General features: G+C 40.8%; 1 protein-coding gene and 1 long non-coding RNA gene across 38 annotated transcripts in view; both read left to right on the plus strand.

The window, feature by feature from the left end:
- Positions 1 to 26,096, plus strand: part of NRXN3 (neurexin 3) — a 1,504,430-nt gene that overhangs the window by 285,489 nt on the left and 1,192,845 nt on the right. The gene's annotated exons all lie outside the window — the stretch shown is intronic.
- Positions 1,784 to 26,096, plus strand: part of LOC111770451 (uncharacterized) — a 55,954-nt gene continuing 31,641 nt past the window's right edge. Inside the window, exon 1 of the long non-coding RNA XR_002803729.2 lies at positions 1,784 to 1,890. This is a non-coding gene — a long non-coding RNA (uncharacterized lncRNA). The remainder of the gene's footprint in view (positions 1,891 to 26,096) is intronic.

Here is a 26,096-nt window from a genome sequence, read left to right on the forward strand (position 1 = left end):
TTAAGGTATCTCCCGCACCCATTTTTTCCCTAGAGCCTGAATCACTTGAGTAAGATATATCAAGTAAAGAAGATGATAAAGTGATTTCTTGTATCAAGGATTAAATCTAAGATTAGGTTAAGCTCCATGAAACAGAGAAACCACATATTGTAAATTCCTAATAAAAAGTTTTGAGTTTTGACCAAAGAGCTTTGTCCGTCTCCCACAAATCCAGAACTTTGGATCTATTATATCAGCGGACTACTGTTTCTTTTCCCAAACTCAAAAGTTCAAACAGCTAGTATACTCTTGTTAATTGGTATTGTTTCCATTTTATAGATCAGGAAGCTGAGGCTATTCACAGTTATTGTACATGCTTTGTCTAACTGTTATTTGTAAACTTGCCTATCATTCCCATGATCTACCTCATTGAGGCAGAAAATGAACTTTGCTAATTCTTGGCTCCCCTATATACACAGGGCTGTGCCTATCTCATAACAGAAGCTTAATAAATATTGTCAAACTAGATCGCATGTTTTGTTTGAGTCCACATAAGGAGATAATGAAATAACTGGGGCTCAATCTTCCCCTCTCTCTCAAGCTTCTTGAATTGCAATCAGGACATAGCACAGTCTAAGCCTTCAATAAATACCTGTCAATGGGTTGACTGATGGACTGATTTAAGACTCTATTATATTCTTTAGTACTTGTTCCATGTGCTCCAACAATGACTTTAGACCTTACTGATTTGATTGGTCATATTTTTAGACTTGTTCTTTCTATTTTGACAAAAAGAATAGACAATAACGACTACAAGCGTAGTGACCTTCTGGATTTGTTCTGGTGGATAACCTTGAGAGAATGTGAATGAATTTTCTTAACTTTTAAAAGAGACAAGACTTAGAGTGACAAGCTTGATAATTAGTCACCATGGCCCCTTCACTCCTTTTAATGTCACTTCTCATGCTTTGCATTGGTTCCTAATCAGTCTAGATTGTTATTCTGATTTACACGGTACCTTACTCTCCTTTTCTAGGTCATTTGGGTCTTTGTCCCTCTTTGATGTGTTCTATCACCCACCTCCCTGCCTCCACCCCCAGCCTCTTAGACCCCTTCTCATTTCCCCATAGGTTTATTTACTTTTTTAAGTTCTTAATGTGCTAAGTCCTATTTTACTGTCTCTGTTACCAAGGACATTTTCAGTGAACCTAAGGAAGAGTGAGCTCACTAAAAGGCGGTGAACTAATAATCATAAAAATGATCACGTCCAGACTTTGGCTTAAGCAAAAGAAATTTGAATGTATCTAGAACGCCTTCTATGTGATTCTGTCTGAATCTTTACTAGGAAAGTTACATTTACAGCTGACCTGCTGCTAAACTTGTTGGGAATAAATTAGTGACTCAAATTCCTTTATAGTTCATGTTTCTAGAAGTTGGTTCCACGTCAGAGCTGAGGTTTTCTTGTTGCCTTCAGCATGGAGATTTAGCAGTTATGGAAAGGATGGGCTAGAGCTTTCTGCCAACTGCATGTCATTGGTGAATCCAAGAGAGAATCTAACTTATCAATTAATAATCTTTGCTATTTAAACCATGTTCTCTATTTTCCAAGAACTTGGCTCTTGGTTGTACCTTTTAAAAAATTCTACCAAGGTATTTAATTCACACAAAGGGGGATTCTGATCCGTGCTGTACAGGTGAGAGATAACCAAAGTTTTGCCTCCTTTCTAATGGGATGGAGAAATTAAGAAAATTCAGGAAGGATTAGAACTCAGAATGCTCCATGTTCTCTAGCCTTGAGAATTCTGAGTGAGAGAGGAGGATGTGGAACTCACTGGCTAAATTCTAGGAAGACAGAACTCTAGAGCTTTGAAAAGGGACCCCAGAGTTCATCTCATCCAACAGTTTAATTTTGTAAGTGGGTAAATCAAAGACCAGAGAAGTATGGCTTGTCAAAGATGTAAACTAAATAATGGCAGTTTTAGCTCATGACTTCTGTTAGTTAAATTGCTGAGTGGATTTTCCAGTGTGAGCCTTCTTTTGAGAAAAGGCCAAGTCATTCTTTAACATCAACTAAGCATACTCTTTGACAATCCTCACCTCCCCCAAAAAAGCCATTATGAAAATCCATTTCTTTTTTAATTCGCTAGGCAAAATTATTAACACAGGTAGAATGCCAGGGATACAGAGTGTTAATACAACTGCTGAATAATACATTAGTGCTACAGAGTTTAATAATAGATGATAATAAATAATATAGTTGGGGAATTATGTAATTCAGTTATACAGTAAATGATGGGAGAAATACACACACCTTCATAGAAGAGTGTTTCTGATGGGAAGACTTAGGTATTTCAATTTAACTCGCTTCTTCAGCCCTTTGGTCTACCCTTTTGCGAGTTTTGGCAGGACGTTCAGAGATGTGCCAAGTTGGGGCTTTTAGTTTGTGCGGTGAAGTTGTGGGTTTCATTGGCTGAGCCAGACAGTACAAGTTGTGCTTCTTTGGCTGTTATCCAGCTAATCCTCTTAATACATTTATTACTTTCCTCTGTGTCATGACTGGATATCTCCCTTTAGTGAGGGGAGATGTGTCCGAGGTTGGCCATTCACTCCCCATAACCACTCTTTGTAAATCATTGCATGTAAGGGGGTGGTATCCGGGTGGTATCGGAACATTGAGCTTGAAGATGGGAAGAAGCTGGGAGTGGGGGTGTGAGTTGAGAGCAGTGACATAAGGTGAAAGGTATAGTCACGGCCATGGTTCAGCAAGCACACCAATGAGCCGGTGTGTGCTTCTCTTTTTTCATCTGCACTAGAGAGAGCCAGCTGCTGATCACTATTAAACCTGCATTTTTTCCCTTGGAGAATGGGATATTTCCCCTCTCACTCTTTTAAAAGAAGATAAAAAGCAGGGGGTGGGGAATTAATTAACGTCAGTAAATGAAGCATGGGGTGCTTGTCCGGATATGATAATGACTGTGAATTAGTGCAGAAGAAATGGAATGGTATAGAAAATGAACTGTACTGTCACAGTGCTTTGGGATGGACTCAGTCACCCCTATAATGCATTAACTCTTCCCTTGCCTCATTCTTTGTCCTGCCTCTCCATTCCTCTGGGCCAACACTCTCCCACCACAGAGTCTCAGGGCTACAGTATTATAGCCTGACGTTCCCAAAGGGAGCCCTGCCTTCAGGAGAGATGGGGCCAGCTGGTGATGGCATACTTCTAGAATATAAATAAAAGAACTCCATATCTACTTATTCGATTAATGAAAACACACCAAAAAGAAGCAATTGCTATGTGTCCCCTGGTTAGGGCACTGCAAAATGATGCAAGAAGATAGTAAGCTACCTGGAGGAAAGAAAAGAGAATACTTACTCAAAATAAGTTGTTCCCTCTCCCCCATAGCCAAGGTTTACCCTTGGACTGTCAATAATTAATCTCTACCCCTCTCTACTTTTTCATATCTGCCTCAGGCTATGTGTCTTTCGAAATGTCTTCATATAAGTCCAACAAACATTGACTGGGTACTTCCTGTGTATAATGCACTGTGGGGTCGACAGAGATGAATAAGCCATACTCCACATTCAGGGATTCTTCTCCTCAAGGGCATGGCATGGGGCTTCACATGTAGTAAACACTCAACAATTTGTTGCCAGCATCAGTTTCATTCCACTGAATTTAATCCATATTGAATTTTTCTTTGGGAACAGCAAGTTTCAGAGGTTCAGAGAGCCCTTGACCACTTTCTTTACTTTCTGTTCCTTTCTTCCTTTTTTTTTCATTCTCTGCTTTAAAGTTCTTGGCACATTGGTAAAATGAAAAAATGCAAAAGCATAATTACAGTAAGCTTTAGATGTTAACATTTAAGGAGTTATTTGCTGTAAACACAAAAACCCAATGTAGTATAGTCACAAAATATGAATCACTGAATTTAGAAATGATATTAATTCATAGGACACTTTAGGCAGGTGGCTTGGGAATGGAACTCCAGTTTAGAATTATTTGTTGACATTTTATATCTTTTTGTATCCTCGTTAGTGGTGCCCCTATATGCAGACTCATTTGGAAGTAATACTAAAAGACTAAATTTTATCACGTTTGGTATTTTCTTAAATATACTACAGAACAACAAAAAGCAGGAGTTAGATGAAACCACCATGATAATAATTGCTGAAGCTGAGAAATAGGCTTGTGGTGATTCTTACTACTCTTGTGAATGCCTGAACATTGCCATAATAAAATCAATTTTAAAGGGTAAATGTTGAGGGGTCCTTTGGACAAGTCTGGGTGAATGTCCTCTCTGAGCCCCCCTTGTCCCTATTCCTTCAAGTCCAAGTCAGGAGGTGGATGGTGGAGATTATGTATTCCTGGAATGGCTCAGTGTACTTCTTCTTTGTTTTGTTTTTTTAGGAAGATTAGCCCTGAGTTAACATCTCCCGCCAATCCTCCTCTTTTTGCTGAGCAAGCCTGGCCCTGAGCTAACATCTGTGCCCTTCTCTCTCCACTTTATATGTGGGACACCTGCCACAGTGTGGTTTGACAAGCAGTGCATAGGTCTGCACCTGGGATCCGAACTGGGGAACCCGGGGTCGCCGAAGCGGAATATGCGAACTTAACTGCTGTGCCACTGGGCTGGCCCCTCAGTGTTCATCTTATGGGCATTGTGTTAGCAGGAGATGCCTCAAACTCCCTCAGGAAGTCTGTGAGCTGCTTCTTAAGAGGGCCAACTTGTAGCCTGAGCAGGTGTACACTCTGCCCCATTTAGTCTCTGCTTCTGCCTTTTCTTTGGTCTGTTAATGGAGGAGGCAAATGTGGAGATACTTTTACTTGGGGACAATGGCTCTACCATTTGCCAGAGCAAAGCAGAGTCCATTTATGTGAGTAGATTTGTTAAGCTTCCCGATGGCCTCCCCCTGCCCTCCGGGCATGATGGAAGAGATGCTCCTGAGAGTCTGGGCTTGTCTGGTGGGAGGATGGGCTTAAGAGGAGATAGGAAAATGATCTCTGTATCATTTATTTCCTTTTCCTCCCTCACTTACTGGAGATAGCTCGACCACATAAACTCTATGTGCATCTATGTCTGTGAGCTTTTGTGGTCTTGTCTGTTAGAAGGTGATGTCAGGGCTTAATCACCTGCATTAAGGATTTATCTGGATACAAGTAGGCTCATAAAAGTGGGTGGGGCTTTGGTTATAGTCAAGTGAAGAGCCATTCATGGACCATTCAGATTCTGTTTCATTTAACCACTGAACAGAAGGACTTCTGTATGCAGACCTAGTGAAGGGGCTTCAAAAGCAATTTACAATTTGGCTGGGACCCACAAGAGTCTATAGGCTGACTAGTTTCTACAGGTGCCTAAGAGCAAATTGAAGTCTGTTGGTCCCCATAGGTTGGGTTTTGATAATCTTCCTTTTCCAATCACTTCCATGGTCTGGCTGACCTTCTGACTGTGTCCACTATTGCCTCGTTTAGGACATATGATGTAAACTTATTTTTCCTTACTAAAGTTCTAAAATTTTTGTTGTTCAGCTTATCAAAGGAATTCTTTTCTTCAGGAGGAATCTGGTTGCTATTTTTGGAGCGTGATTAAATCAGTTTCAATCCCTTTTGCTACACAAGTGTTCTTGTGTCATGCCAACTCTTGGGCAGGCCAGGGCAGCTTCCTGGGTGTTCAGAAACACTGGCTGCCTTGGCGTTATATCTTCATCTCTGGACCATGCTAGTGGAAGAAAGATGCCGAGGGGCTACTTGTCTTGGTAGATTTTTTTTGTCCTTTTGTCCTTATAAAAGATTTAGTCTTAAACTTAAAGAATAATAACTTGATAGACCTGAGGTAATTTTTGTCCAAATTCCAAAATACAAGAGAATACAGGCAAATACCTTTATTTACTTCACAAATACCCTATTTACTTCACAAGATGTATTAGTTTGCTAGGGCTGCCATAACAAATACCACAGACTTGAGTGGCTTAAACAGCAGAGATTCATTTTCTCACAGTTCTGGAGGCTAGAAATCCAAGATCAAGACGTCAGCAGGTATGCTTTCTTCTGAGGCCTCTATTCTTGGCTTGCACATGGCCACCTTCTTGCTGTGTCCTCCCATGGCCTTTCCTGTGTGTGCATCCCTTTTGTCTCTCTGTGATTCCAAATTTCCTCTTCTATTAAGGACACCAGTCATATTGGATTACAGCCTATCCTAAAGGCCTCATTTTAACTGAATCACCTCTTTAAAGGCCGTATCTCCAAATATAGTCACATTATGAAGTACTGGGGGTTAGGGCTTCAACATATGAATTTTTGGGGGCCCACGTTCACAGGGTGACACATGGTGAGATGTATCTTTCAAAAGAAAAAAAACAACAATTGATCTTCATGGTCTAAAACTCTGCATTCTGGAGACTCATTCAGATGGGTTCCTGCGTTTGGGTATACTTATAACATCTTAGACACAGGAAATTAATTTGGAAAACTGCTCTTACAATAACAATCAAAAAGGTGAGCAAAAAGAATCATGGCTCTGTAAACTTTTGTCTTGTTCTGGTGTTTTAGAGGGCAGCATCATTAGTATCACCAACAAATTGTGGAGGGAGAGAGGGGTTGGGAGTAGGGTGAGAAAGAGTCAGAAATTGAGGGAAAACTGTCTTGTCAGTTTCAGGAAAGGAGGGAAGACAAGAGGAGAAAGAAAGATGAGAGAGAGAGACAGTGAGAGAAAGAGAGAGAGAAGGAAATTAAGATAGCAGAAGAAGGAGAAGGAGGCAGAAGGAGGAGGGAGGGAAGGTGAAGCAAGAAAGAGTGATCAAGAGAGAGACAGAGGAGAGAAATTAGCTTAGCTTGCACTTACCATGGGTTGAAAAAGAGAGCTCATGAATTTCCTTCTCTTAGAATGCCCAACCCCATCCAAGAGGGTGAAGCAAGTAGGTCAGATAAATGCAAACAGGAGCAGAAAGTGAATGGCGGCCCTGGAAAGGGAGGGCTTGGGTGTTGAGATTTGGTGTGGATAGCTGAGGACCATCCAACATTAATGAGCACAAATGCATGCCTAGGCTGAAAATGTCTCTCCAGGGACTGTGATGACTCAAGCTTTGTTGGTGCCATTGGAAACCACGAATGAGAAAATAACTGACTTGCTCTCTCAGGCAATCTGGTTTATGGACCTGAAGCTCTTAGCTGCTGCCAGGCTATCCATCTCCCCTGTGCTTCTATGAGATATTCTTGAAACTGAACCCAATATTGTCCTTCTTGCCAAAGTGCTTAGCAATGGCCTTTCCCTTTCCCCAAATTCTGAGATAGGGACAGACTGGTTAATGTGAGTGTGCCCTGTGGATGTACAACTTACGGAGAATGATAGAAAAGTGTGCACACCTAGGGAGACACACAGAGGATAGTTTCGCTTATTGCTCTCTGTAGGCGTAACCGCTTTCTTAAAGGCCTTCACCCTTCTGGTTTTGTGATTTTCAAGCGTTTTCCTTGAACCTGTGAGTCAAGCCTCAAGCTAAGCTGTGGCTGAGGCTTCATCTCTTCTCAGAAAGAAATGTATTTCCCTCCCCTTCCCCTGGTAAACAAATTACATTGACAGACAAATGCAGGATTAGGTGAGGAGATTTGTGAGACAATGGGATTTTGGAAGCTCAAGCCAGCAGACGTCAGGATTAGGCTGAGAGGGAAGGATTCAGGCGGGGTGGGAGGCTACAGATAAAGTGTAGCAGTAACAGGCAAGGCCGTGTCTGAGGAGAGGCAGGGAAGTGAGATGGAGGGAGAGCAGTTTCTGAGATGCCCATGAGCTCTGTGTTTGTAGTTCCTGGGGATTCCTACACTTTCAGATAAGGCTGTTTGGCTTCAGACAAGACATCTGGCTTAACGGAGCCTCAATTTCACCTTCTGCTCATTGAGCAGACTACTCATCCTACTTACTTCACAGGTTGGCTTTGAAAACAAAATCATGTGGGAAAAATATTCTGAAAGCACCAAAGAGTCATAAAACATATTATTATTACTCTCATTATGTTGCTCTACCAATGTATGAATCTTTCCTACAGCATCTCTGCTGTGTGCTTGTTTCTATGCCCCCATGTTCTGCCCAGTTGAATACCTCTAGTGGTGGGGAGCTTACCATTGCCTTTAAGGCAGGTCAGGTTTTTTTTTACATTTATTTATAATTTTTAGAAAAAATTTTTTGTCTTGAACCCTAATCTGTCAAATGATAATAATAATCATGTAGTGCTCACTCTGCACCAGGCCCATTCTAGGCCCTCACATATATTAATATTTGTTGCATTTATTCCTCTTAGCAACCCTGTAGGGCAGGTATTGTTATTATTCCAATTTTACATATAAGAAAACAGAGTCACACAGAAGTTAGTTGGCTTGGCCTAGGTCATAGGACTATAATTTTTACCCACTGGTCTTTGCTTTTCTGTGTATAGCTGACCCATAGTATTGGAAGACCACTATTTTGCCCTTTCTGAGTCTTCCCTTTGCCAGACTAATTGTCACTCTCCCTTGCTCTCTTCTGCATGTACCGCCTCTTAAAGTGTTGTTCCCAAAGAAGGCCCTGTTCTCTAAGAGTGTTTTGACCTATACAGAGAAGAGTTGCATCGCTGGGCCTCCTTGGGTCTGCTGCTGCTTGTTTGCTAGGAGCTTTGGAGAGGGGCAAGATAACGAAGAAAGGATGTTTTCAAGCTGGGCGCTACTGGAAAGTGGTCGGATGGCATGTGCTGGTCCATTGGCCCCAGCTGCCACATGATGGGGATTGGGATCAGCTGTGACCTAATTACGAGTCTCGTAAACCAGCATTGTGTCCTTCATTTTCCAGCTCATTGACCACACAGAGGGGGAGGGAAAATGAATGACATTCTGATCGAGTCCTTCCTGCTGCTACCATGTGGCCAAGGTCACAGGCCAGTGATGTCCAGAGGGAGTGAGGGGGGTAGGCTCTCTGTTGTTCTCTCTGAATGAAGCTGGCAAGAATGAGGAAGAAGAGAAGGAGGATTAGCAGACATTCAGGCCTCACAAAAGCTCCTTGGATTGGAATGTCTTCTCACGTCCATTATGTAGAGTCAGGAATTACTGATCTGGCATTCTGTGATTGTTGAGATAGCAAATTAATATGGCCTATGCTCATACAACTACATATGTGTAAATATACATACATAAAACTATCAATATCTGGTATTTATATGTATTTGATCATTCTTTGGGAACAAAGACTGAGTTGAAATTTTGCTAAGAATGCAGTTTTATACTGCCAGAGAGCCCCAACTCCTCACCCCAAATCAAACACATCAACCCTACATCACATAGGTGTGTGCTATTCAAGCTGCTTTCCCCTGTTGAAAGATAGCATCCATGAGTCACTAAGTGAAGTCTATAGAATTCTCAATTGGGAATGTGTCTGATAAAGTTTCTTCCTTTCTCACTTTTATTTTATTTTTTGAGGAAGATTAGCCCTGAGCTAACATCTGCTGCCAATCCTCCTCTTTTTGCTGAGCAAGACTGGCCCTGAGCTAACATCCGTGCCCATCTTCCTCTACTTTATATGCCACAGCATGGCTTGACAAGCAGTACGTAGGTCCGCACTCGGGATCTGAACTGTCGAACCCCGGGCTGCCAAAGTGGAATGTGCAAACCTAACCACTCCATCACCAGGCTGACCCCCTTTCTCACCTTTAAAAAAAATTTAGTAATTCTCTCTCAAATCCTACCATGGGAGCCCTAGCACTAGTAGGATGTTGCAGAAAGGATGTGGCATTTGGGACCACACAGGTGCTGGATTCAAATTCTGCCTCTGCCACTTATTTGGGCAATGTTGACCCTGGGTGAGTTACTTATCTCTGCAGGTCTCTGTTTCTCTGTCAGTCAAAATTGGGAATAAATAACAATAACCCTGCAAGATTGTTTTATATTTAGGATTAAATGAGATAGTATACATGACATATATTATAGAAGGTCTATCATACAGTAAAAGCTTAAGAATAGAGAAATTCTTTCCCCTTCCATTTACCCAAGGTATAGAGTATGAGATGGGTGGGTGGCTGTACAGTGGGAAGATTTCTTAGTGCAATGATTCCCAACATTTTTCAGCTTTTGATACTGGGAACCAATTTAGGACTGCTAAGATTTTTAAAAAATATTTTAAAAACAACTGCCATCTATTAACATCATTTCATAAAAGACATGTTAACATCCCTAAAGTAAAGAACTCAGCCTACCTCGAAGGGATGTGTGAAAATTAGGTAAAGTTATGAATCTAAAGTACTTAATATAGTTCTTAGCATTTAATAAACACTTAAAAAGTGCTAGGAATTGTGTTTAGGTGTATTAGTTTTAGTATTGATATAGTATAAATATTATTCCAAATCAAGTTGAAATTCCCTAACATGACACATAGACAGGCTTTTACATACAAATATACCATTTCTACCACCCCAAATATGCAGCTACTTACAGATATACCCCAACTCCATTCAGCAGATCCTAGACGTAAATGCCCACAGGGGCGGGGTGGTTACTGTCATTGAGTAATGTAGACAGCAGGTAAGAAAACTCTGGCATGGTGTCAGTCTATCTTCTGTCCTCCATTGTTGATTTAGACATGGATTCAAGCTCTCAATAATAATAAGAGCCAATGTTTATAATGATGAAGAATATTATCTTGTTATGTATCCAAGAATATTTTTATATGTAGGCATGAGTTAACCAAGTATAAAAAGTCATTTACAAAACCTGTATGGATTAACTCATCTCAATTATTACATTTCTACCCTCTGGTTCTGTCTTTGTGTATATCAATTGCAAGTTCTGATTCTGCATAAAGCCTTTAGAATGAAGTACCCTTTCAGATGATGCTTGCAGAACCAAAGGATACTTAGAAAGTGACAGGGAACTGCTTCAAATGATTGACCTTCACACATTTACCAATGTTCTGAGGATGCTGGGCATTTTATGTCCCAGTCTCACCTTCCAGCCACTCCAAGCTTTTACAGACTATCTTCTGACCACCTGATTAGTAATTAGTTAGGAGAAATTCCAAATGAATCTTATCTTTGGATGTCCCTCTTTGGAGGAAAGCTGTGGCTCTCCCTTCTGCTGATATGAATGGAGTCAGCCTTATGTAGGGGATAACACCTTGGAAGGGCAAACATCTACACTCAGAGGTGAAATGACTTTCAGTGTTGTAGTGAAATGGATTTTTAAAAAATTTCAAAACCCCAAACCCCAGTACATTCCAAATTGTGGCAAAATAAATGCAAACAAAAAGTAAAAACCCAAATCAAACCAGGTTACTATGAAAACAAAACCTACTTAAGACCAACCTTCATGTTGCTGTTGCCATGTGAAAGCCATTATGCTTAGGTAGCCAGGTAATAGTCCAACATAGGTTTTTGGGTGGTGGTTTTCAACCATTCTTTAATTCATTTGGAAGCAGGGTCAGAAGAAATGCTCAACTCCTAATCACTTAGAATCCTATATCCAGCTGGTCTGGCTCCTTGGGTAAAGGGAGTGGAGACCACACTGACTCAGAAGAAGACTTCCAGGGATTTTTTTGTTTTATTTCCCTTCTTCAAACTTAATGATGAGGGAGTAAGCAAAAATTTCCAAGTCATCAGAATTGGGATTTCAGAGATGGATGGTTTAGCTGTAATCTTAGGTAAGGATTGGAGTAGGGGAAGAAGGCAACGGAATCGGTGGCTGCAGCCACTGAAAGGATATTTGCAGCCTCGCAAAGACCATTTAGGTATTCTTCTCTTCTCTGTCTAGAGCCAACCCAATAAAATATATGGTTCCTGCCCTGAGAGGCAGATAGAGATATCTCCGGGCTACCATATGTATTTATTATGAAGTGCATGAATAAATCACCACTCAAATAGAGCAAATGCATTGCTATTAAAAATTAACATAGACTTTTTGTTTTCTGTTGTCCCCATCATTTTCTCTTTAATGAAATAACAGTCTGGAATAGTACTTACTTAATAGCTTGAGGTGCCTCTGACGGTGAGGTGTATTTTACCAATTCTTTAACGTAATCAGATTAGTCTCTTTGCTTGGGGCCCAGCTCTTCCAAGTAAATTGCTCTGAAGTAAAAGAAGAATAAATTGGTCCACAGACTATGGAAGCATTTGCCTAGTGGGTCGTTTCAGAAGCTCAGATACCCTTTCTGAGGAGCCTGGAATTCCCTGAAAAAAAAAGTTTCTTGCTTTTTTTTCTGTGGCCTCCTCTTCTTTATTTTGTCAAAAATTGTGTGTGTGTGTGTGTGTGTGTGTGTGTGTGTGTGAGGGGGAAGTTGCATGTTAGTATACACTTGAGATGTCACTATAGTTTGTCCTGTCAATTTTCATCCCATCTCTACTGGAATGAGCAAAACTGACAGCCTCTAGACACTCAGAAGGGTCTTTAGAGCCCAGAGACTGAAGTACATAATGGGGGGTAATTTTACTTATGAGGAAGATAACTAAGAGACTTCTTAAATGCTGAAATAGAAGATGATCTCTTGCTCTCCAAAGCAAGGCACACAGATCCCAATGTATTTATATATCAATGTAACTCAACAACAATTTTGAGTTGTTTCTGTCAAGTGTGTCTGAGTAGGAAAAGAAGAGAGATAGAATTGATGAAATACCTACTATGTGTCAGGCTTTCTACCTGTTATCTTGGTTAATTTCAGTGAGCAAGAAAACAATGTTTCCACCAAACTGCAACAAAAACTGCAAATTTTTGAGTTTTTCTAGTGAAGCTGGTGAGTCCTCTCAGAATAATTGAAAGAGCCCTTGATTTCCTTCATCAGAGACTAGGAACAAGCCCTTGATGGGAAATCTGTTTGGGGGTCATTTTGATGCTCTCTGGAGGAAAAGGCAGGCAGCGAGTGCTTTGAAGTTCCCACAACTTACCCCTCACCCGCTCTGAGGGCGACAGTGTACTGGATCCTTGACTAGCACCATTGCTGTTGACTCCTTGATGCCCACTGTATCAGCTTGGGCAGACTCTTCTCCCAAAGAACCTTATATGATTACAAGTCAGCCATCACTGGTAACTAGACCATTCATTGCATCCACCCATCCTAACACTTTCTGCACTTCTGTCTCAGCACCGTGTTTTACTTCCATTTACTGATACCACAGTCTTAACAAAGTAGCACATGAATTATAGGAATTGCGAGAGCTTAAGCCCTCATCAAAACAAACGGGGATGAGAAACTGACACAATTTCCACTAATGACCTGGATTGAGTCTCCAGGCATTGCCTAGGTATTTAATTTTTATTATGACTTTTTAAAAAATTTTGTGGGGCAGAATGCGAAAACATCAACTATCGTAGCCTCTTCAACGTTATACATTATTAGCCAGAGGGAAGCCTACCTCCTCAGATGATAGTTGAAATCGGGAAAGAAAGTCAGCCTCCAAAATTTCCCCAGGTTTTGATTAATGCAGTTGTAGATTTTTAAAATATTTATTTGAATTTGGGATTTTTCTCCATGTGTTTTGGAGTTTTGAGGTGAAATATTTTCTTTTGAATTTGGGGGACCACTTCCCTAAGAATGGAGAAGTTAAGTAGGTGATTTTCTTTTCTTTCCTTGAAAATATAAACTGCATTCATTTATTTGGCAAATATTTATTAAGTGTCTGCTGTGTGTCAGATACTGTTTTAGGGGCCTAGAGTACATCAATGAAGAAAAAGAGAAAAACTATCTTTTTTGTGTGAGTAGAGCTTACATTCTGGCAGAAGAAGAGAGAGGTAATAAAAAATACACATTGCAAGTAATTTACTTGAATGATATCTTATATGGTGCTAAGCACTATAGAAAAAGGCAAAGCATGTAAGGTTAAGCAGATGGTAGTGCTGTGTAGGTGAGGAAGGAGATATTTGATCCAAAGATGAGGGAGTTAGCCATATAGATATTTGGGGAAGATAAGGCCAGCATGTCTGGAGTGGAGTGAAGAAGGGACAGAGTTAATTACTGGGAGCCAGAGCTCATAGGGCCTTTTTGGCTATTGAAGGGACTTCAGGTTTTACTCTGAGTTGACATGGAAAACCATTACAGAGTCTTGAGCAGATGACTTAACATGAGTTGGTTTGGGTTTTAAGATGCTTGCTTTGGCTTCTGTGTTCTTTTTTTTTTTAAAGATTTTATTATTTCCTTTTTCTCCCCAAAGCCCCCCGGTACATAGTTGTATATTCTTCGTTGTGGGTTCTTCTAGTTGTGGCATGTGGGACGCTGCCTCAGCGTGGTCTGATGAGCAGTGCCATGTCCGCACCCAGGATTCGAACCAACGAAACACTGGCCTGCCTGCAGCGGAGCGCGCGAACTTAACCACTCGGCCACGGGGCCAGCCCCTGGCTTCTGTGTTCTTAATGTACCAAAAACAGTTTTCTTACCCCATGATTCCAGTTTTCTATGTGCTATGATGTCATTATTTACTGCAAAACAGATCTCACCAACTGTGGCACGGAATGAGTGGCTATTCATTCCTGATGAAGTGTTGTAGCATCTAGATCTATCTTCTGTTCGCTTTGAAGTTCCTTATCCCAAGTTTTCTGGGTAAAATGCAAGTGTACAGTACCTAGGAAAAAAGACAGTAGAAAAGGTAATACATTTTCCCCCCAACTATGAGGTTTCATTACCTTTGTCGATATTTCCAGCCAATAGAGCCACAAACATAATTAGTGGTTATACAATTATGCAATCTTGTCTGAGGCCTCATTACCCCTTAGCTCATAAATCTTCCTTGCCATCCTTCCATGACCCTCTTTAAGGATGCACCTACCCACCACCTACATAATGAAAGAAGCCACAAGCCCCAGCCTTGGAGGAATTGTATTGATTTGTAAGAAGAGAGAAGCTATCACTTGCTGTTCTCACTAGCCTAGAAATAGACACCAGATTTTATCTGCCACTCTCTTTCTTTTTGTAGGTCTACATAGTAAATCCATTTATCTGTCCATTCATTCATTCATCCATTAACCCATCTGCCCATCCATCCATCTGTCCATCTGTCTATTCATCCATCTGTCCAATTTCTATTTATTGAGTGACAATTTTGTGCCAGGTACCCTACTTGGGAGGCAGTATATTTCATGGTTAGATGCATAGACTGTAGCCTCAAACTGCCTGGAATTGAATACTGCCCATGACTTTACCTATAGGACCTTGGGTAAGGTCCTATATTTGAGCCTCAGTTTCCTCATCTGTAGGATGAGAACAATAATCAAACATATATCATACAGTTGTTATTAGGATCACAAAGTTAATTGATCCAAAGCCCTTTCCTTTTGTCCTGAAGGAAGAGTTTTAGTAATTTGAGTTTACATTCAATATCTCTCCTTTCCAGTTTTCATCAGTCCACTCTTTACCAGTTCATCCAGCAGCCTATCAAGGACCCAGCACATGTTAAGTGTTAAGGAGAGAGGTGGGATGTTCGTGAGATCTGGGAGCTTTGGATGCATCCCTAATACCTAACCCAGTGCTTGGCACATGCACAGTATCCTGTATACATTTCATGGAATGAAGGCAAGTCCCTGCCCTTGAGAGTGTTCAGTATGTCTGCAGAAGGCCAGCACCAGATGGGAGTGTCACTGGGGCCGCCAGCCAAGGATACAGAGCAGAGCAGGAACAATTGAGCACAGGCAGAGGGAGATGATCCTCCAGCTGTTTCTGCCAGCCTGGAAATATAAAGCAATTTCTTCCTGGGACTGGTTCTTTTGTTCTGTGGTTTGATTTCTGTCTTTGTGTCAATGACTTGTCTGACGTTTCTGGGACTCTGTCCTGATACACAGTCCAGGCAGGTGGGGATCCCAGTGGGGAACTGTGTATGTCTCTGTGTTTATGCCAGAAAGAGTTTAACCTTGGACAAACAGGGCCTGTTTTTTGACTTTAGGGTATGTTTGATATATCTCTGTGTCATTCCTCCTCACATGTGGTTGGGGTAAGTGTAATAAGTGTTTGGCTTAGAGGCCTTGTAGCTTTGCAAGATACAGTGGTGGTGCTTATACTTCCACTTGCTGTGACCCATCTTAGTGCAAGGGGGTGGGAAAGCCTCTAGAAAAATGTTACATTTAAGGGGATAATGACAGCGATGACTTCAGTGCATTTCAGAAGCATGTGTGGATTAAATGTGGGGGACTCTGGAGCCAGACTGCCTGGGTTCAAATCATAGTTCCTTCTTCTTTGGTCACGTAACCTTTGGCAAGGTTTTTAGTTTCTCTACACCTTAATTTTCTTGCTATAAAATGGTTATAATAATTATAACCTACCTCGTTGGATAGTTGAGAGGATTAAATGAGATAATATTTTTAAAGTACTCAAGTTCTAGGCTCATAATAAGTATTGAATAAATGTTTACTATTCTTTCTCTTGCTCCCCCTCCTCCTTTTTCTTCTTTTAGTAGTCCTACTAGTACTATTTAGAATCATGTTATTATGAAGACTCAAATCGACAATGTTCATGAAGGTAGGTAATTGCCTAACACAGCGCCTGGCACAGATAAGAGCTCAACAAATGCTAGTTTTCTTTCATATGGGCCTCTAAGGTCCATCCTTAAAGTCTCAGAAACTTTCACACCATTTGTCCGAAACCTAACACAATATATTCACATTTCTGGTACAAAGAAGGATCTCAGTTCAACTGAAAAAACTGCTTCCCACTGTTCCCTGTGATAGAACACAGAACAGGTACTTGTTCATAACTCTATGACTTTGTGTTGAATGAAAATTATAACTGTGTGTATTAGTTATCTTTTGCTGTTTCACACATGACCACAAACTTAGCAGCTTAAAACATTACATGTTTATTATCTCACAGTTTCTGAAGGTCAGGAATCTGAGCACAGCTTGACTGGGTCCTCTGCTTAGGGGCTCTCACAGGTTGCAACAAAGCTTTCAGCCAGGGCTGGGGTCTCATCTAAAGGCTTGACTGGAGAAGGATCTACTTCCAAGCTCACATGGTTGTTGGCACACTTCTATTTCTGGAGTGTTATTGGATTGGAGGTTTCAGCTCTTAGCTGACTGTTAGCTGGAGGCTGTTGTCATTTCCTCACCATGTGGGTTTCCCCACCATGGCAGTTTACTTCATCAAAACCAGCAAGAGTGAGAGAAAGAGAGAGAGAGACAAGAGTCTGCTAACAAGATGCAAGTTGCTGTCTTATGTAATGTAATCATAGAAATGACATCCCATCACCTTTGCCATATTCTACTAGTTGGAAGTAAGTCACTAGTTCTACTCACACTCAAAAGGAGGAGATTATACAATGGTGTAAATACCAGGAGGTAGGGACCTTTGGGGGCCATCTTGGTTTGTCTGCCATAACATGCTTGCCTTCTCAGTTGTCTTTTAGATGCTTTATTTTGATTAACTTTAGCTAGTTCGGTTTTACCTCAGTCCACAGAATCCAGTTCGTCAGAGCGAGTCTAAGTAGTATAGCCACCTTTCAATTTTCCTGCAGAATTCTGGAAACTTTAAGTGTTTCAGAAACTTATAGTTTTGCTTTACTTTTTTTTTCTCCTGTAGATTATAACACTGCAATTACAGGGTTGCTTTGTCTTTCTTCTGATCGATTGTCAGTGGGCAGTAGCTCCTAACAAAGAGAACAGTTTTAAGGTTCTTTTCTTCCTCAGCCTCTCTGTTAAGTGGTTAATGATCTGGAAGCAAGCACTTGGAGGTGCTAGGGGAGCTCTTATTTAAAGGAACACTTTGAAAAGAGTAGCTGCCTTCTACAGTGATAAAGTGAGGATAGTTAGCCCCTAATTTATCTGTTTAGTAAATCTGGATATTTGGACCTCTGTTTTTTTTTTCACCAATGAGTGAGCTGAGAGGAAAATACAGGATAGTATTCTGTGAGATATGACTGGGAAAGGCTTTCTTGACCTCCTGTTAAGATTCAAAGGGAAGACAGCTATAGAGGAACATGGTTGCAGGTTGATAAAGGTGCCAGGAGAAGCACCCTTGTAATTGTTTCCATTCACATGGTTCTAGTCGGTGCTATTTAAACTGAAATGGGGAGTTATTAACTCATTTTACCTATTCAGCAAATATTTTGAGCCTTTTCTATGACCCATCTACTGTGCTAGGTGATGGGGTTATAATAAGATGTATGCCAAGGTCTCAAAGACTTATGTTCTCAAACAGTATCCTCCAAATCTTTATTCTGTTTCTTGTCTACCATTAACGGGAGTAGCTCTATTTTTTTTTCTTCTTTTTGGAGGATAGAGAATGCGGGCAAATGCAGACCATGAAGCCTCTTTTTTGCCCCACTCCTAGCTTGTTCTCTCTCCCTTTCTTTTACTTACTCCATGAGACTTCTACAGAGGCAGAATATATTATCTATGGCTGCATAAGAAATTACCCTTATTTATTTAAAAAAAAAAGAAATTACCCTGAAAACAACAACATGTATTGTTTCACAGTTTCTGTGGGTCAGGAACCCAGGCATGCCTTCGCTGGGTCCTCTGGCTCAGATCTCTCTCTTGAGGCTGTAATCAAGGTGTTGGCCAGGGCTTCAGTCATCTCTAGGGTTGACTGGGGAAAGTTCTGCTTCTAAGCTCATTCATGAGGTTGTTGGCAAGGATCACTCCCTTGCTGGTTGGTGGACTGAGGGCCTCACTTCCTCCTTGGCTGTTGGCCAGAGTCTTCCCTCATTGCCTTACTATATGGACCTCTGTCTAGGGCAGCTCATGACAGGGCAGCTTGCTTTACCTGAGAGAACAGGTGAGAAAAGCCACAGAGTATGAACAAGACAGAAGCTACAGACTTTTGTAACCTAAACTCGGAAGTCACATTCCATGACTTCCATTGTATTCTATTCGTTAAAAGCAATTCACTAGATCTAAAAAAGTGGAGAGGATTACACTTTGGTGTGAATACTAGGAGGCAGGGATCATTGGAAGCCATATTAAAAATTGTCTACCATGGCAGGGTGATATTTTAATTCTAGAAGGTAGTTAATATGAAGAAGCTTAAGACATAATAAATTACCCGTGAGCTACCACTTACCCATTCATAACTGTCGGCTCTTTTCATATTTTCTGCTGTCTCAGCATAGACAGATAGACAGACATAGGATTGAGGGTGAGATGCTAAAGCAAAAATATTTTTTACAAAGAATTGTCCAATATTAAATCTGGAAGGGCATTAGAGGGCCTTATGCAAATAAAGAAACTGGCAGAGAGAGAAAGTAAGAAACTATACTTTTGTATAGTCCCCCCAGGATCCATCACACCTGCCAAACCAAGACTGGAGACTGGATCTCCATGGAGATCCATAAAGGCCCAGAGACGTTTTCCCAAAGATGGCCTCCTTCTTTTAGTCCCTGCCAGAGCCTCACAGGAGATCATGTGACCAGCACTTCTCATCTACTTCTCCCAGCACAGAAACACCTGCCACATTGAAAGGCTCACTCAGGAGCCTTGTCATCTGCCAGCTACCTTTCTAGCAATGCCTTCATAACATAAGTTGACTCTGCTTTATGCCTAGAAAAGAAATCATGTTTAGGATAAATATTAGTTTATGTAATTAACATATCTGCTACACTTGGGTCAATAAATTTTATCACTCATCTCCAGGGTGGACTGCCATCTGGGAGCCACTAGAACTAGGACTACAGGCTGAGCATGCTGGGTAATAAGGCTGCAGGTCTGCCTACACAGCACTGTTCAACAATCTATGAATATTCTTTTCTGCATTTGAATAGCAATAGCTGAAAAATGCACGAGGGCTTGATCAAAGAATTTTACATTTGTTATTTTCACTTTGGTTTTTTTTGTTGAGCAGCAGCCTGACTGTCAGAAATGTCAGCTTTTGCTTTCTGTTTGCAATCTAAATGGACCCAATTGTGCTTCAGCTACTCTGATATGACATTAGCTACTTAGGGCAATTGCAAGAAATGGTACCCAAGGGTTAAACTCCCTTGCCTTTCCATTTGTTTTGAGATGCTGTTGGAAATCTTGAACTACTCAAACAGAGAAGAGGAGACAGAGATTAAATGGCTACAGGATGGTTAGGGAAGAAAGGAGCAGCAGTGGTTGGCTGCTCCCAAGAACTCTCTTCCGTGGCCTGATGCCATGAGTCTCTGTCCAACGTGAATTTTCGTAATTTACAAACTCTGTATGTATTTGTGAAGGAGCTCTGTTTTCACATCAGACGATATCTAAGGATAAATGATGTACTAAAGGAGATATAGTTACTTGGAACGAGAATGGTGCCATTTTATTTTCTATTTATTGTCACTGGCAGAAATGTGAGGATGGGTAAATGTGTATTGGTAACTTAATAGATCTTATCTGGCTTAATTACATTATTTGCTGTTTATTTAGTTAATGGCAAGTCTTGGCATATTAAAATAGTATCTGCGGGCAAAACATTAAATTAAGTGTTTGCTCACCCTTAGATTATTTTTTAAAAGCCATTCTTAGAAATGATAAAATAAAACAAGACTTGGTTGATAACAAGATGGTGGGATTTTTGGCCAGATGCAAATCAAAGAGTCAGGAAGAAAAGCAGATAACAGGTGAGTGTCCCAGAAGCTAGTAGATCCTTACAGGCAATAGGCAGAGGTCCAGGAGAAAATGATGCCTGGCCTCAGGGACATCTGGTAGGGATCTAGGCCGTGGACTGGGAATTTGATCTTTGGAGAGGACCAGTGTGGGGCAGGCCTAAACCTACAACTTGAGGTCTGGGCAAGCCTGGGAAGAATGATAAGAATTGAGGGACAAGGACTTGGTCAGGTCAGGACCACAATTAGAGCAGGATCAGGATTAAGGCTTATGGGTCTTAAACTTCTTCTGTTCTCCCTGACCAGAGGCAAAGCTGGTCCCGGGGCCTGGGACAGGGCTAAGCCCGAGGTAGGTTTTATGTGACACCAAACAAAAGGAGGAGCATCATTCTACAGTCACCATGTGTCCTAGTTTCTCTAAGACAGGCCCACTTTATACTTGCTATTCCAGTGTAATCATTAATAACGCTCCCCCTTCACTTAAGAGTGAATGGTTTCGATGATAAATTACAGTTACCCTAACAATATCCTCCAATGTGTTCCACAGAAAATCTATTTTGTCCATGCTCTCTTCTGGGAAGGAAGAATCTTTCTCAGGGTTATTACATCACTATTGATGGTCACTGTTTGGAATCTAGGGCCATGCCACTGTTCTTCAAAGGTTAGACCCACTGGTATATGATGCAGATGCTGGACTGGCTCTCTTTTGATTAGCATGAACTATGAGTTAGTAAGTGATCACCAACCTTTCTGGGGTTGTCAAGCTTAGATTTATTCCATTGTGAAAAATCACCCTTCCATGTCCTTGAAGTCCATATGTACAGTCTTACATTATCTGGATTCCACATTATCTAGATATGTCATGCGTGAAATTAAGCTTCCTGAATTGTAACCAAAATGTGGCTATTAGCCTCTAATTGGAGGTATGTGCATGGTGGTAGTGGTGGTGAAGTCTATCCACTGATATGCCAGTTACTTTAAAATTAAGGTAAATTATCATTCATTTTACATTGGGAATTTTGTGATACTTCCTGAGGCATCTTGAATCTCTGTGAGTTGTTATGAAACCAGAACAAGGAATCAAATCTGTAATCTGTGCCAGTTGCTCATTTTTAATAGATTATGAACTCTTAGAGGATTAGGCTTGTGTCTATACAGTACTCTTTATACAGAGATGAAGGCTTTCACAGCATTATCTATAATTGGGTGTTTAATAAATGCTTTTTGATGAAGATAATGTATGGAAATAAAACTCTGGAGATCCAGAGTCTGCCCAGATTTCTTGCCTCATTAAGGAAGAAGAGGTGAATGTGGATGCTTGGGAAAATATGAATGTTAGTCTCATTCAGGAAACCACATGCTCTCCTAGCTTGGAATACAGGAAAGAGAAAAACTTGAGGGTGTGACTAAGATAGAAATTGTGTTGACTGACACTAACACCAGTATTTACCAATCTTCTCTAACAAAGTAGACTCCATTTGGAATCCAGTGATGCATCTTACGGGTCTCACACAGGGCTTGACAAATCACACCAAGGTTTACTCAAAGTCGCTGCCATTACGGTGTGTAATCACCAGCCCTCTGGTGCCCAATAGGGTGAAGGCAGAGGTTAATAGCTTTCTTTATATTTGCATTATTACTTGATCTCTGGCTTTTATGGTCAGATGGGTTTTTATAAGCTCTTCCCATGTAACTTTCTGAAGTGTTTTCAGGTTGTCTATTTTAGGGCTGTTTTACAGTTGGCTCTTCTTATATCTGTTTTGTGTGCGAAACAATAAGTACAGAGAATCCAAGATATGAGCTATTGATACTACCACGCACATGGAGGTAAATATTGTCTTCTGTGGAGTTTTCTAAAGGCCAAAGTGTATTTCCTTTTTAATCTAAAATGTTAGAAATGTGGCCAGTTTTAACCAGCTGTCCTAAATGTATCAAAAGTTGCTTAGTTTTCTTTTCAACCACCATGGTGAATTCTTTAAGCAAATTGATTTCAAGCTTGCATAACAGCGTGGATATACGTAATGACACTGAAATGTACACTTAAAATGGTAAATTTTATGTTTTGTATATTTTCCACAATAAAAAAATTATTTTAAGTATCTAATCAACCATCAAGATTGTCAGACTGATCTGTGGCACGTAGGCAATATAGAGCATGCAGTACTATAAATGTATGAGTAGAGAATATTGCTCTGTAACACTCAAGTGCAAGAAATATCTTCTTTTATTTTCCCTAAATCAAATTAAATCTGGCTATGAGCTCTCATCTATTGGAAAGATGTGAGAGAAAAATCAATTGTATTATGTTTGAGGGAACACATTTCCCAGGATTCTTCAAAAATTTGGGTGGGACTTTCATGAGATCAGGAAATCAGGGGTAGAGGGGTACCCTTCCAATGGGGCCCCTTTGTAATCATTTCTCTGTGTGCCACATGATGCAGCTCTCCAGTTTGGTCCTTCACTGTCTGTCAAGCTCGTAGCCTTGCTGGTCACAAAGAGACTCCTTGTAATGGCCTTCTCTACTGACCATAAGCTTGGCCAGAGCGACACTTTCTTCTTTCTCCAGGCTGAGGTGTCAGTTTCCAGTGTTGGTTCCATAGGAGCCTGCAGCAATCCCTTCCATCTTGGGTATTGCTTCAAAGGGGAATGGGTCTCTGATAGTCACAGAAACTCACCAATTCCTTTTCCTTTTTCTAACCTCAGAAAAACTCATCCCCTCTGGTTGAGCTCTTCTGTTTCCTAAAGCCCAGCACTCTATTAGCCCAGGCTCCATGACAAACCTTTATGTGAAGGAAGTTGAATTCTGAGATCCTGATCCCTTTGACTTTTCTGCCCTGAGACACAGACGCAGTTAGTGATTTTGAAAGTAAAGCATCTGAAACTCAGAAGAGGACAGCCTAGGATCATCTTGATAGGGAGGAGATAAAAATGCTTCTCCATCTTCTGCATGTCCAAGGCAGCTAGAACAAGAAAGGATTATTCCAATAGTTTTGTTTTGCTTTTGTTTTCATTATGCAAGCATTAGTATTAGTAACATAATAGTTGCAAGTGTGGCTTTAGAGACAGAGAGCTTGGGTTTGAATCTGGGCTCTGCCACTCACTGGATATGTGACCATGGGCAAGTTGTTTAAGTTCCCTTTGCCTCAATTTCCCTATCTATACAAGACAAATAAGAACAATATTTTTATTATGAACTTATTGTGAGAAACAAATAAGTTAATATGTGTGAAGTACATAAAACAATGAGCCTGGCATGTAGAAAGTGCTCAACTTGAGGAAGCTATAATTATGATTATTATTACTTAACATCACCAAGACTGGTCATTCAGGTTTTAATCATCTGGAACTCTATGCTTAGCTCTAGTTTCAAGGGGTCCAAGGAAGCATAGAAATCCTTTGATATTCATTCTGAGATGCTTCCAAAGAATCTTTTGTAAGGAGTCCCTCTTGGGGTATTGAACATATCCACCTATCTCAGAGGAATGCTGTAAATTTTATCGTTTTATGAAATTCTGATCCTTTTGCTTTCAGAATTCTAGCTGGACCACAGAAAGAAAATTTCTCACATGTGTAAAATAATCAAACCATTTTGAAATTCAAACACCACTCAGAGATTGAGCCACACCATCTTCCTTATTAACGCTGGCTATTTGCTTTTTTTGTTTGATTCCTGGCCCTTAAGTGAGTGTTGATCTCACTTCTTTCCAGGGTTTCTTAAGTCTTGCAGACTGAATTTCATGTAAAATTCCTTGAGATTCTTAGCTTAGGAGAGATTGCAACAGGCCAAGAATTGTAAGTACCATGTCCCATTATTAGCATTGATTTTTCACCTTGATAATAACATCCAACCTGATGACAGCTCGTAAGCACCAAATCTTTGCCTCTCCCTATGGTCGTGTGTGGTTGGTTGCTTTAGAGAAAATTTTATTTATCGCATGGCTTAAGGTTTCATAAATTATAGAAATGTTTTCTTTCTGGCTTGTATAGAGCAGTAAAGCTTGTCTCTGTCTTGCCACTCCCTCCATACCCCAGTATCTTCTCATCCCCAATACCTCCTACTCCTGTGTCACTGAGAAGATGTTTCTTGCCTTGCTCACCAGAGAGCTAAAAAAAAAGATCTAACTGGAGGGCCAATGCTTATTCATGCCATTCCCAAGATTCAGGGTATGGGATATATTTTTGTTATGATTCAGTGGTATGTCTTGATCAGTTTCCTCATCTGCCATCTCTTAGAAAGCATGTGAAAAATTAATCACAGATATCTGCTTTTATTAGCTAGATTAATGCTAGATGATTATCTCATGAACCTTAAAAATCTCAGTGGCTTAACAAAATAGATGTTAATTTCCCACTTCTATATAAAGCCCAGTTGTGGGTGGGGAGTAAGGCTCTGCTCTACCAAGGCATTCAGGGAACCAAGCTGATGGAGGCCCTGCCATCTTCAACAAGTGGCTTCCAAGGTAGCCCTCAGCATAGACATCTATCCACAGATGGAGAGAGAGAGAGAGATTTTGGCAGATTTTGTTTTGCAAAAATATCATAGTCAGCAAGTAAGATGGAGCTTCAGATGGAATTGTGGTTAACCACAGTGGAAAAGGAGTTCAAAAGGTGAAATTGATAGCTTTTCTTTTAGCCATTGATCCTTCATTACTCAGAATCATGGAGTGAAGATTGGGGAAAGATCTATAAATCAACTTGCTTATTTTCCCAGGAGATCTAGTTCCAGAACCCAGGATTTTCAGCTCCTAGGTGAACTGATGAACTTCCTCCACGTGGGAGTCGCTTCTGCGAGAGCAGCCCCAGCATCAGTCACTCTGCTGGGTTTAAATCCTAGCTCTACCACTTAGGAGTTGAGCAAGTGATATTATCTGCAAAGGGTTAGCTTTAATATCCTCTTTATTGGGTAGCTGTACTAAATGCACAATGTCTGACACACGCATGTCATATGTCTGACAGTGCATGTGAAATAAATAATATATATCATTATTCTTTAAATTTTAAAAAATCATCACTGTAATTCTCCCCCTGAATCCCAGACCTAGGGTTATCCCCTCTCACACTGATTCTGGGCTTGGCCACATGACTTGCTTTGGCCAATGGGACAGTAGCAAATGTGATGCAGGAAGAGACCTGAACAATGTCTGTAAGTTTGCCATCTCTTGCTTGTCTTGGGGACCCCTGCAACTTCTACCATGTGAGTTGAATGATGGATGATGAGGGGTACATGCTAAGTCTCATTCCCATCACCTCAGATGACAGTGAGCCAATTCCCAGACACGTAAGTGAGGCTGCACTGGACCATCCAGCCCCAGGCAAGCCAGCCCAGATCAGAACCACCCAGCCTACCCACAGAATTGTGAAAAATAATGTTTGGGGGTGGTTCATTATCCAGCAAAAGCTAACTGATACAGAAGGAATCACACTTGAGAGGTGTCTATGGGCCAGATCTGGAAGTGATACCCATCATTTCACTAAATCTGTCACATGGTCCCTCCTAACTGCAAGGGAGACTGGAAAACGAAAGGAAGCCAAAAAGAAAAGTAATCAGGCTCAAAGAACAGCTGGCTGATATCCTCCACAATGATTTCCCTTTACTTTGTAAAAAGAACCCATAGCTGGTAATCAGAGAGTAGCAACTT

This window comes from Equus caballus, chromosome 24 (genome assembly GCF_041296265.1).
Source record: "Equus caballus isolate H_3958 breed thoroughbred chromosome 24, TB-T2T, whole genome shotgun sequence".
Lineage (NCBI taxonomy): Eukaryota > Metazoa > Chordata > Mammalia > Perissodactyla > Equidae > Equus > Equus caballus.